Below are 13,084 nucleotides of genomic sequence, written 5' to 3' on the forward strand. Positions count from 1 at the left end.
CTGTGCAAGCCTCTTCATCTCCCAGTACCTACTGTAGCCTACATCCTTCTCAATCTGCTTAGTGTATTCATCTCTTGGTCTCCCTCCACGCTATTTACCCTCCACGCTGCCCTCCAGTACTAAATTGGTGATCCCTTGATGGCTCAGAACATGTCCTACCGACCGATCCCTACTTCTAGTCAAGTTGTGCCACAAACTCCTCTTCTCCCCAATTCAATTCAATACCTCCTCATTAGTAATGTGATCTACCCGTCTAATCTTCAGCATTCTTCTGTAGCGCCACATTTCGAACGCTTCTATTCTCTTCTTGTCTAAACTATTTATCGTCCATGTTTCACTTCCATACATGGCTACACTCTATACAAATACTTTCAGAAACGACTTCCTGACACTTAAATCAATAGTCGATGTTAACAAATTTCTCTTCTTCAGAAAAGCTTTTCTTGGCATTGCCAGTCTACATTTTCTATCCTCTCCACTTCGACCATCATCAGTTATTTTGCTCCACAAATAGCAAAACTCCTTTACTACTTTAAGTGTCTCATTTCCTACTCTAATTCGTGCATCATCACCCGACTTAATTCGACTACATTCCATTATCCTCGTTTTGCTTTTGTTGTTCATCTTATACCCTAGAGTCCACTAGAACAATTTAAATCCAAAATCCTGTACAAGATGATGGCAAAGAAACACATGTATTATTAAACACTGACGTGGCAACTAAAGGTTGCCAACCACTTTTTTTTTTTTTTTTTTTTTTTTTTTTTGACACTAATTTTAAGTGAGGCTTTAAATTTTGAAAAGATAATCGAGTAATGATTTGAAAATATGCAATTAAACTGTATGTTAGTACTGAACTTCGTTACGTGAACAATGAGTTTCAGTGACCTCAGCATAACGTCATCAAATAAATTAAAAAAAAAAACACTTTTTACTTTGCCATTACTTATTTTGCAAATTGGATTTCATATTATTGTCTGAAATCCAATTTGCAAAATAAGCAATGTATTGTTGTCTGACGATAGTTCAGGTATACATGCCGACGTCGCAAGCTGAAGATGAACAGATAGAGAAAGTGTATGAGGATATCGAAAGGGTAATGCAGTATGTAAAGGGGGACGAAAATCTAATAGTCATGGGCGACTGGAATGCAGTTGTAGGGGAAGGAGTAGAAGAAAAGGTTACAGGAGAATATGGGCATGGGACAAGGAATGGAAGAGGAGAAAGACTAATTGAGTTCTGTAACAAGTTTCAGCTAGTAATAGCGAATACCCTGTTCAAGAATCACAAGAGGAGGTATACTTGGAAAAGGCCGGGAGATACGGGAAGATTTCAATTAGATTACATCATGGTCAGACAGAGATTCCGAAATCAGATACTGGATTGTAAGGCGTACCCAGGAGCAGATATAGACTCAGACCATCATATAGTAGTGATGAAGAGTAGGCTGAAGTTCAAGACGTTAGTCACGAAGAATCAATACGCAAAGAAGTGGGATACGGAAGTACTAAGGAATGACGAGACACATTTGAAGTTCTCTAACGCTATAGATACAGCAATAAGGAATAGCGCAGAAGGCAGTACAGTTGAAGAGGAATGGACATCGCTAAAAAGGGCCATCACAAAAGTAGGGAAGGAAAACATAGGTACAAAGAAGGTAGCTGCGAAGAAACCATGGGTAACAGAAGAAATACTTCAGTTGATTGATGAAAGGAGGAAGTACAAACATCTTCCGGGAAAATCAGGAATACAGAAATACAAGTCGCTGAGGAAGGAAATAAATAGGAAGTGCAGGGAAGCTAAGACGAAATGGCTGCAGGAAAAATGTGAAGACATCGAAAAAGATATGATTGTCGGAAGAACAGACTCAGCATACAGGAAAGTCAAAACAACCTTTGGTGACATTAAAAGAAACGGTGGTAACATTATGAGTGCAACGGGAATTCCACTGTTAAATGCAGAGGAGAGAGCAGATACGTGGAAAGAATACATTGAAAGACTCTATGAGGGTGAAGATTTGTCTGATGTGATAGAAGAAGAAACAGAAGTCGATTTAGAAGAGATAGGGGATCCAGTATTAGAATCGGAATTTAAAAGAGCTTTGGAGGACTTACGGTCAAATAAGGCAGAAGGGATAGATAACATTCCATCAGAATTTCTAAAATCATTGGGGGAAGTGGCAACAAAACGACTATTCACGTTGGTGTGTAGAATATATGAGTTTGGCGATATACCATCTGTCTTTCGGAAAAGCATCATCCACACAATTCCGAAGACGGCAAGAGCTGACAAGTGCGAGAATTATCGCAAAATCAGCTTAACAGCTCATGCATCGAAGCTGCTTACAAGAATAATATACAGAAGAATGGAAAAGAAAATTGAGAATGCGCTAGGTGACGATCAGTTTGGCTTTAGGAAAAGTAAAGGGACGAGAGAGGCAATTCTGACGTTACGGCTAATAATGGAAGCAAGGCTAAAGAAAAATCAAGACACTTTCATAGGATTTGTCGACCTGGAAAAAGCATTCGAAAATATATAATGGTGCAAGCTGTTCGAGATTCTGAAAAAAAGTAGGGGTAATCTATAGGGAGAGATGGGTCATATACAATATGTACAACAACCAAGAGGGAATAATAAGAGTGGACGATCAAGAACGAAGTGCTAGTATTAAGAAGGGTGTAAGACAAGGCTGTAGCCTTTCGCCCCTACTCTTCAATCTGTACATCGAGGAAGCAATGATGAAAATAAAAACAAGGTTCAGGAGTGGAATTAAAATACAAGGTGAAAGGATATCAATGATACGATTCGCTGATGACATTGCTATCCTGAGTGAAAGAAGAATTAAATGATCTGCTGAACGGAATGAAGAGTCTAATGAGTACACAGTGTTGTTTGAGAGTAAATCGGAGAAAGACGAAGGTAATGACAAGTAGTAGAAATGATAACAGCGAGAAACTTAACATCAGGATTGATGGTCACGAAGTCAATGAAGTTAAGGAATTCTGCTACCTAGGCAGTAAAATAACCAATGACGGACGGAGCAAGGAGGACACCAAAAGCAGACACGCTATGGCAAAAAAGGCATTTCTGGCCAAGAGAAGTCTACTAATATCAAATACCGGCCTTAATTTGAGGAAGAAATTTCTGAGGATGTACGTCTGGAGTACAGCATTGTATGGTAGTGAAACATGGACTGTGGTAAAACCGGAACAGAAGAGAATCGAAGCATTTGAGATGTGGTGCTATAGACGAATGTTGAAAATTAGGTGGGCTTATAAGGTAAGGAATGAGGAGGTTCTACGCAGAATCGGAGAGGAAAGGAATATGTGGAAAATACTGATAAGGAGAAGGGACAGGATGATAGGACATCTGCCAAGACATGAGGGAATGACTTTAATGGTACTAGAGGGAGCTGTAGAGGGCAAAAACTGTAAAGGAAGACAGAGATTGGAATACGTCAAGCAAATAATTGAGGACGTAGGTTGCAAGTGCTACTCTGAGATGAAGAGGTTAGCACAGGAAAGGAATTCGTGGCGGGCCACATCAAACCAGTCAGTAGACTGATGACCAAAAAAAAATAAAAAAATAAAATAAAATAAAAAAAAATAAAAAAAATTATTGTCTGAACAACTGAGCCTTATTTTACTGACTTGAACAAAATTAAAGTGGAATATGTACCAAACCAAACAGCCATGTGCTCCAAGCTATATGTAAAATAAATAAAACTTCCGTTCTCTTAATTTGTGCATTTCTTTAGATTTGGATTTTTTTCCAGTGATTGAATCTCAAACTTGAAAAATGAAATTGCATTACTTTAGTGATACACTAAATCTTCTGTTGTACAACAGTTAATTGAAGGTAGACTGAGGCTAAAATTCTTAAAAGAGAAATTATTCATTAATAAACTGGCTGTAACTATTCAGTTTGTTTCTTATGACACTGAGTTAGCATATTAGGGAAAAAAAAGGAAGAAGGATCCTGCTTGGTAACAATGTCTGGGGGCAATAAGGACACAATCGCCCTGAGTTTAACTGATTATTATTTAAATAAATCTTATCAATCGGCTGGGATAGCCGTTAAAACTTTCTACCAATGAACAGTCTTACTTCAGTGCTGTGCATACGACGAAACTCGGAGCCGACGACGAAACTGTGTTGCTGGAACTTGCTGCTGTTGCTGAATACGGTAGCATATTATGGAGCCACGGCTAATCATAGGAACGGGCAATCGTAATTAATACAGCCTCTTCCGCCCATCGACTGTCCGTACTCCTGCTCTAGACATCTGGCCGGCAAATAACAATTCCTTTGGCTTTTTCTCAGAGCTTATAAGTTTCACAGTATAACACAGATTAATACAATGAATCGTCAACAGACTTCTACCTAAATGTACACATACAGTAAGGCAATGTCCTTACTTATTTAAAGAATGCCTTTAAATTACAAATATTTACATACAATTCAAAAAAAGTTATATAACGATAGCAGGTGCCATGCATCCTGCATTTTCGGTGTTACACGTGCCCCACATTTCAAGACTTTTTTTTTCCGGAGGGAACCAAATTCAGGGAATGTCCTAAAATTTAAACAAACGGAAATGCAGGTGCATACAGCTAAACAATTTTGTCTGCATAAAATCCAATAATCGCTGGGTTATCAATTCAAATAATTGTTGCAGTTATGTAGGGGACACGTTATTTACACGACGACCCTGTGTCATTATTACTCAAAACATTGCAGCATGACAACACATCTTAAAAACAAACACTTCCTTCAAGAAATCAGTAAGTTTAAAATTACTACAAATATTATGAAAAACATACTCAATATTGGCATAGAAAAATTCAAGCGTCATTTAACGGTACGTAAAGAATAGCAAAAAACTTTCAGAACAGGATAAGAAATAGTAATTACAAAATTCATTACATAAATATGTATAACGAACATGAATTTTTTTCAAGTGTCCTCTCGTATTGCGCGAGTGATTGTGTTTGAAATCACGCCGATACCAAACATAAACATTTACATCAAAACCTTTAACAGCTGGCGTTGAAAGAAAACCAATTCGCGTTGCACACGCACATTCACAAAGATCGCCGCACCGCTACAATAGCCGGCAACGACTCAGTTCAAGTGGAGCATTGTTGCGTGCGCTACAGCGGCACGTTAGTTCTCCGTGTTTGTGTATGCAGTGGCATTCCAGAACTTCCACTCAAATTGTTGTTACTCACTCCCTTGTAACCTCAAGGAGTCCTCTTTTGAATTCCATCACAGTGGATAACTCAACACCGTCCGTTAATACACACGTGTACACAGACCTGAAACTTACAGTTCGTCTAAGTGCATCGGTAATAACTCACATCATACAGATTACAATAAAATTTTAACATAATACGTACATATACAAAGTTCACAAACTCACTAATACTAGAATAGCACGTAATGACTTGGTTTCTCTTTTCATTTCGGACTAATTAGTCCTTGACTGGTACAATTTTAAATCGACAATATTACGCACACCTATCAGCTTGCCTGATATAGGAAAAGCTAGACAGTAAGCGTTAGTATGAGGTACATTGTAAATGAATTTAAATTTTGAAATTTCGTGGCCGATCTCGCTTGACGTTTCGTGTGCTTTAACAAGACCGCCAATAGCAAATCTGGCAAACCGCGCTTTAGCGTCATGACGCCGTATTCACGCTTCAGCTTTCTTTTTCATTATTTCTCGTAGGTGTTCTTTCCTTACTGCAAGGTTAATATCAACTGTCGGAGGGAAATCAATCATTTCTTCCACTAAACTTTTAGACTTACGGTCTAATAGTATTTCTTCCGGAGTGTGGCCCGTGGATTCATGCGTCAAGGCGTTCATTATTTTCTGCAATTCACAGACGTAATTGCCCCACGATCTCTGATTGTGGTGACAATACGTTCGGCAAAGCCGACCTAATTCACACATGTACCGTTCCGCGGGATTCCCGCGTGGGCAATAGGCCGAAATATGTATTACTTCAATGCCATTACTCTTCATTCCAAAATTTGGAAGTTAGTTGCGCTCCGTTATCGGAAAAAATCGCTTTTGGTTTTGCCGACGTGCGCAAAGTAATCATTAACAAAACTGTTATAAACCGCTCTAGCTGTTGCCTTTCTTGTCGAATATAACTCGATGAACTTAGAAAATGTTTCTAGCACCAGTAATATGTACGCGAAATTCCCTGAAGTCTTGGGCAGTGGACCATAGAGGTCCGTACAAATCAAATCCAGCACATCGTTAGGTCTTATGCTCTGCATAGGGCCACGGTTCGTGCAATTCATCACCTTCACCCTCTGGCACTTATCACATGCCTTTATTCTTTCAGCAAATCTTTTTTGTATGTTATTAAAATTTACAGCTTCTCAGCACACTGCAAGAGAGCTTCTGTAAAGCTTAGAAGGTAGGAGACGAGGTACTGGCAGAAGTAAAGCTGTGAGGACGGGGCGTGAGTTGTGCTTGGGTAGCTCAGTTGGTAGAGCGCTTGCCCGCGAAAGGCAAAGGTCCCGAGTTCGAGTCTCGGTCCGGCACACAGTTTTAATGCGCCAGGAAGTTGCATATCAGAATTATCCTCAGCCACACATAGTGAAGTGGCTTTCGGTGTATAGATACGTTGAATACAGGGTAACCCAGAAACACGTTTACAAACTTACGTGGCTCATCGAGCATACAACAAGAACCAGTGATCACATAGGAACCTGGGGTCGCAACGGCCGTCCTGGGCTACTAAATAGCGTTGCAGCTGTTTAATCATGTGCTACAAATGGACTCCCACTGCTGGAGCTCAGTGTTTGATGTGTCCTCACATGTCTGCAATAAATGGCACCGCGACCAATCCAGCGAGCAGGTAAGGTTGCCTGCAGATTTGTCCCCAAATATCTGCTGACAAGGGAACCTCCCCATCGCACCCCCCTCAGATTTAGTTATAAGTTGGCACAGTGGACAGGCCTTGATAAACTGAACACAGATCAATTGAGAAAACAGGAAGAAGTTGTGTGGAAGTGTGAAAAAATAAGCAAAATATACAAACTGAGTAGTCCATGGGTGACATAAGCAACATCATGGACGAAGTGTGCTTAGAAGCGCCGTGGTCCCGTGGTAGCGTGAGCAGCTGCTGAACGAGAGATTCTTGGTTCAAGTCTTCCCTCGACTGAAAATTTTACTTTCTTTATTTTTGCATAGTTATTATCTGTCCGTTCGTTCATTGACATCTCTGTTCACTGTAATAAGTTTAGTGTGTGTGTTTTGCGACCGCACTGCAAAACCGTGCGATTAGTAGACGAAAGGACGTGCCTCTCCAATGGGAACAGAAAACATTTGATCGTAAGGTCATAGGTCAACCGATTCCTCCACAGGAAAACACATCTGATATATTCTATACGACACTGGTGACGGCATGTGCGTCACATGACAGGAATATGTTGTCGACCTACCTAACTTGTACACTTGCCGAATGGGTAAAAAGATTCTTCTACCTTGTCCGATTTAGGTTTTCTTGTGGATGTGATAATCACTCCCAAAAAGGTGATGAAAACATAAGAGTTTGTCACATAAACTGAAAATAAAAAATTAAAATTTACGCTTGATGGAAGATTTGAACCTAGGACCTTTCGTTCCGCAGCTGCTCACGTTACGGGACCACGGCGCTCCTACGTTACTGTTGTCCTTATTGTTGCTTATCTTCCCTTGAACTACTCAGTTTGTATATTTCGCTTATTTTTTCACAGTTCTACACAACTTCTTCCTGTTTTCTCAATTGATCTGTGTTCAGTTTTTCAAGGCCTATCCACTGTGCCAACTTATAACTAAATCTGAGGGGGGTGCGATGGGGAGGTCCCCTTGTGAGATGCGCGGGGACTCCATCTTGTTGAAATCGAATGCAGCGACGCATAGGCATGGGAACATCATTCAGCACGTCCGGTCCGGTAGAACATCTCGCAGGAATAAGACATACGTTTCACGTCATGTCGGTCTGGGAGAATGTACGGCCCAATTAAACAGTCTCCGACGAAGCCAACCACAGGTGGCCGTAGCGACATCTCGTGGCGTTTTCGACCTCCGGTTTACGCATGACTACTGATCATTGTTTTATGCCCGATTTGCCATATCAATTTGTAAACGTGTTTTTTGAATTACCATTGACATGTAGATGATGAACACGCAAGGTACCTTTTTCAAACAGAGAGTACTGCTGTATGATAACCGAGAAAGTGTGTACACATAACGTTGACATTCATATGATTTTCGCTGGCTTCAGTAAAGATTATGACAGCATACACATGGGCGCAATCACGATTATTTTGAAATAGTTTCAGTTCTCACAAAAGTTAATACGACAAGTAGAGACGTGTTTACAGAAGACTTACTGCAGAGCAAAGGTCAGTCACAGAATTTTGAAGTCAGAACAGGTCTTAGACAAGGATACGCATTATCTTCGATATTTTTTAATTTAATTTTAGAAGAGGCAGACAGAGAACACAAAAATTAGGCCGAAATGGACTAATAACACAATAAATGGGCTTACACATGCGGATGATGCTGTTCTAATAAGTGACAAAAAAGATGACTTGCAGTTCATGAGAAAATATTCGAGGACTATTGCGAGGAACGGAGGCTTGCAAATTAACGAGGAGAAATTAGAGTACGTGATAGTGAGCAAGGCATTTAACAATGGTACATAATAGACAGTTGATGAAATAACTTTTAAAAAATAGACTATTTAAATATTTTAGAATCATCTTTATCAAACAGAAAAGAATGGAAATTGACATTGCGGCAAGGACTGTTGAGGCAAATGGAATACGGGACGGTTTGTACAGCAGAGCTGTTTCGAGAATTAAAATTAGGATATACCACAATGTACAATCTGTTAAGTATGACCGTGGTTATGTTAATCAGCAGAAAAATTTATTTGACAACTAAAATATATACATACATCTCATATGAAAAAAAGAAAAGTGCACTTACAGTTATTAATACGTCCTGTTATCCACAGCGTCGATAATTGATTAGCATCTCCGAAGCAAGTTTGAAACGAAGTTTTCCGCCTATTCACGAGCAAGTGACATCCAAATATGTGGAATGTGCGTTGACAGCTGTTTCAAAGTGAAGATCCTTTTCCCTTGCAACCATACGTTTTGAATACGATTAGTGTCAGGTGACTGTGAGGGCCAATCCATTACCTGCACACGTTTCTCCTTTTTCAAGTTGCTGCAAAGCTTTCTGAAATGCTTCGGATCATTGTTCTCTTGCAGTATACAACCTTGATTTTTGTCGAGGAACATTTGGCAGTCGGCATTTTTTATTAACTTGTAACATTTTCTGTGCTTTTGAAGTAGCAATAAATACGCGCAAGTCTCAGTCGACAATTCAGATTAAACTAATGCTTTGTGGACATTGCATAAAGGACTAAGGTTCCCTCTAGTGGGCTGTGAGAGAACGATTACCGCCGGCCGCGTTGACCGAGCGGTTCTAGGCGCTATAGTCTGGAACCGCGCGACCGCTACGGTCGCAGGTTCGAATCCTGCCTCGGGCATGGATGTATGTGATGTCCTTAGGTCAGTTAGGTTTAAGTAGTTCTAAGTTCTAGGGGACTGATGACCTCAGAAGTTAAGTCCCATATCGCTCAGAGCCATTTGAACCATTTGAGAACGATTAGCTGTCTGTAATGCCGACCACACTGTTGCTTAACAGATCGCAAATATCCAGTAGCTTTTAAATCGAGCACAGCAAATGAACAAAACTGACAGTCTTCGAGAGACAGAGATTAAGGAAAAATTGAAACGCGAACTGACAAAGATATACTCATAAGATGATACTGGCTGCGGGATGAAGAAAAGAAGATTGATGGGGCAGGACAGAAAAGTAGGGTGGAAGATTTCCGTAAGTAGTATTCTCAGGTTCCTTGAAGGGCAGAAGGTGATGTGAATGCCGAGGACAATATAGATGATATCAACGATTATACGGAGAGTGGCTACGAAAGCCAGCAACAGAAGTGATTGGTGGAGGAAAGTAGATAGTGCATATGGTCTCCCAGGCCAAAGCGACTGTTAAGAAGAAGAAGATTATCAGAAATGGGAGACTGTTTCTCCTACGTATCGGCTCGCGCAGTATTGTGGAGAGATCCCATTTTGTCTTTGAGGTGACCTGTTTGTCACTAGACACAAGACAGGGAGAGGTATGAGAGGTCAGAAGCGGAGAGCATGAAAGAACTAAACCGCATGCGCCACTAATTCGACCTCAAGCGCCTCATCGTGAATACTTTTTTTTCCGCAGACGTCCTGCTGCGTTAGGTTGAGGCACGGAGCATCCGCACGCTGCAGCGCGCCGCGGCCGCGTGGCGGCGCTGGCGTCGGCCGCCTGTTGCTGGCGCCGCAGCAGCCACTGCCTCACGCGACAGTAGTTTGTCTGCAGCGCGGCCGCTATCGTAGCAACAGTGTGTGCGCGCGCGCTCCGGCACCGTCTTCTGTCACCTGTCAGCGGTCAGCTGGACCCGTGCTCGTCCCGAACAGGTGAGCAGCGCGCTCCCGCAGGCACGGCGTAGACGTCACCGACTATAAAGCTGCTGTCCGTCTCTTCCAAGGTGTAATAATGCTCGACTGTTTACAGGAAGACGTTGCCACTTTTTTCGGATTTAAACACCACATAAATGAAGTAGCGGAACAGTCAATTTTGATAAAGAGTAAGAACTATCATGCACAGTTGTTATTTGCTTCAGTGTATCTGCAGAGACCTCTAAATCCACAATTTTGTATTCACTTCAATTAAATTTTTTTAAAAGCTATTTCGTTTTCAATTTTTTTTCCTTTTCTTTAATTAGTGCGGTGCATTACAGAGCCGAACTATAATTAGATGCATTTGAATAAATATAAAATGCCGTTGTTGCTGTAACAGTTTATCATTTTGAAGTGTGCAAAAACTCTTGTAAACTGGAAATCTTTAGAGAAAGAAAAGGCTTCCCATGGCTCATGGACGCACTGGGCATACACACGACGATGGAAACACGTGGCATATGAACGGCAACACAGCTTTTAACATGCGTAGCATACACGATTTGAAATCGAACTCGACCGACAAAATTGCGGTGGTTGTTCAGGGATATTATCTGAGAATTTTAGTGTTATGTACCCTGGTCGCCGTTGGTTCGTTACAGAATAGTCGCATTTCATTTTATTTCTTACCGCCGTTTATCTATGTATTTCGCAATAAAAAAAAACAAACTGGAAAACAGTACAAAAGTCAGTGGTGCGGAAGCTAACTTGTTCCATTCGCTCACGACTCTTGTTACTGAAAACGTCAACGTCAACTGTACTCTTTGTCCTCAAGCTTTCATTCAGCACTACTCAGTTTCGTGTCGCATTTGTTTTCCCGACTGCGTTTGCTGAACGCTGACAGAGGTATACGGCCTTAGTTTAGACCATAGATGATATAGACAGTGGATGAAATCATTACATTCAAAGCAACACCTCGGTCAGCACATTAATGGCAGTATCCATTTGGAGAAGAAATCTAGAACATTGTTCAATTTATTTTATCTTAAATGCAATATTTTCAATAAATGTTTCTTTATCAAAAAGGTGAAATCTCGTGTAGCGTTTGGACACACCGAAAGATATTTGAAAGCAAGTAATATTTCATTCTATATGTAAAGCTGTTTTAAGAATACAAAAAAAATCCATACACATCTTTTGAAAGATAAGATGTGTGTCGGCCTTTCGCATGAAAGTACGATGAATGACAAAGATACTGGAATGACAGAATACTAATAAAGAGGTACGAACAATACTTTCATTTTGTGCAAAAACCAGACATTATGAATAGAAATGTCAGTAACTTCATACAAAATAAACATAAAAAATTCCACAAGTTGTCAGAAAACTAATTGCTTCATACCATACAGATATTTTGTCTTCTGCTCCTGTATTCGGCTGTTTTTGAGAAGAAAGAAAGCGTTGGTAATACAGGGTTTCAAACTATTTGTAACCATTTCACCCGATCAAATGTAAAAACCGATTTCGTCCAAATCGAAGCTTCTCATACGGTCGTAAGCCACGATTGTAAACAATTTCGTTATTACTTTTTGTAATTATGGATTGTTCTTTTGAAATGGTTATTCTTAAATAAGTAGTATACTGAGAACTTCTAGGCGTAAGAAGTTATAGTTACACCAACTTTTCGATAAGTCTATAAATAGTCGAGACAATAGTATCTCTCTTCAGTTTGTCTCAGCTCATCTTGTCTCACGTTGCCTGTATTGTGTTAGCTCGTGTGAGCGCTTATGACTTAATTGTGAAAATATATATGGCGTGAAAGTATTCAAAACTCTGATTTCAGAAGTAACTCCCACTTTTCCTGAAGGTAGTCAACTTTGTGAGAGGCGCCGGCCGCGGTGGTCTCGCGGTTCTAGGCGCTCAGTCAGGAACCGCGCGGCTGCTACGGTCGCAGGTTCGAATCCTGCCTCGGGCATGGATGTGTGTGATGTCCTTAGATTAGTTACGTTTAATTAGTTCTAAGTTCTAGGGGACTGATGACCACAGATGTTAAGTCCCATAGTGCTCAGAGCCATTTGAACCATTTTTTGTGAGAGGGAAAAGTGTTGTTATTTTAAAGAATTGATAATTAAAAATTTTAAGTGAATTTAGAGAAGTGAATAGGGAATTTCAGTGGACAGCAGCTAGTTCAAAACTTGAACTCTCAGAACTTCAATTATATTTTATCACTACACTGGACAGCACAGCGCAACGATTGTCATTTTTTCGTCAAATCGAACGAAAATTAATACAGGCATAAGATCATTGACTGCCATAATTAATGAACATTGATTTTACAATAAATCGCAAAAATAACTTGTGACCTGAATTTAACTTACTTTCAAGAGCATAAAATTAATTTCGACAGGACTTGCTTAAAGATTGTCGTCATTATTCACTGATTAATCCATCGAAGCTAAAGAGGAAAGATACTACAAAATATTCAGTTCCACTATGAACCCTGTTTTACGACGAATTTTAAAGACGGTAGATTGTGGCGTCTTCTCACAAAGAAATTAACATTTACA

General features: G+C 40.2%; 1 non-coding gene across 1 annotated transcript; it reads left to right on the top strand.

Moving 5' to 3' along the window:
- Positions 1–6,483: 6,483 nt before the first annotated feature.
- On the top strand, positions 6,484–6,558 carry Trnas-cga. The gene has a single exon. It is a non-coding gene; the product is annotated as a tRNA-Ser (tRNA).
- Positions 6,559–13,084: the final 6,526 nt, after the last annotated feature.

The sequence above is a fragment of the Schistocerca americana genome, chromosome 2, assembly GCF_021461395.2.
Source record: "Schistocerca americana isolate TAMUIC-IGC-003095 chromosome 2, iqSchAmer2.1, whole genome shotgun sequence".
In the NCBI taxonomy this organism is placed as follows: Eukaryota; Metazoa; Arthropoda; class Insecta; order Orthoptera; family Acrididae; genus Schistocerca; species Schistocerca americana.